Source organism: Mandrillus leucophaeus, unplaced genomic scaffold (assembly GCF_000951045.1).
Source record: "Mandrillus leucophaeus isolate KB7577 unplaced genomic scaffold, Mleu.le_1.0 Scaffold265, whole genome shotgun sequence".
NCBI classification, from domain to species: domain Eukaryota; kingdom Metazoa; phylum Chordata; class Mammalia; order Primates; family Cercopithecidae; genus Mandrillus; species Mandrillus leucophaeus.
Window position 1 is genome coordinate 2,696,888 of NW_012102754.1, and position 507 is coordinate 2,697,394.

The window sequence follows — 507 nt, forward strand, 5'->3', positions numbered from 1 at the left end:
ACCTAATTTCTTACACTTCTCTTCTTAACAGGCTGAAAATAAGAAAAGCCAAAATACTAATACCAGCACTTTGGGAGGCCGAGACGGGTGGATCATGAGGTCAGGAGATCGAGACCATCCTGGCTAACATAAATACATTTAAAAAAATGAGCCAGGCGTGGTGGCGGGCGCCTGTAGTCCCAGCTACACGGGAGGCTGAGGCAGGAGAATGGTGCCTCAGGAGAATGGTGTGAACCCGGGAAGCAGAGCTTGCAGTGAGTGGAGGTCGTGCCACTGCACTCCAGCCTGGGTGACAAAGCAAGACTCCGTCTCAAAAAAAAAAAAAAAAAAAATACATGTTTCTGGATTTTTTTTTATCTTGTTCAGTTAATTTATTTCAAATGAAGAAAGCCAGTTTCCATCCAATTACAATCATGAATTCCTCAGAGTTTATTTTCAGGTTAATATTTAGAAACATTACATTTTCTCACGGAAACAATGAACAATAATGATTATGTTTGCTTCCAG

General features: G+C 41.4%; 1 protein-coding gene across 3 annotated transcripts in view; it reads right to left on the reverse strand.

The window, feature by feature from the left end:
- Positions 1-507, reverse strand: part of ZNF620 (zinc finger protein 620) — an 18,682-nt gene that overhangs the window by 5,356 nt on the left and 12,819 nt on the right. The gene's annotated exons all lie outside the window — the stretch shown is intronic.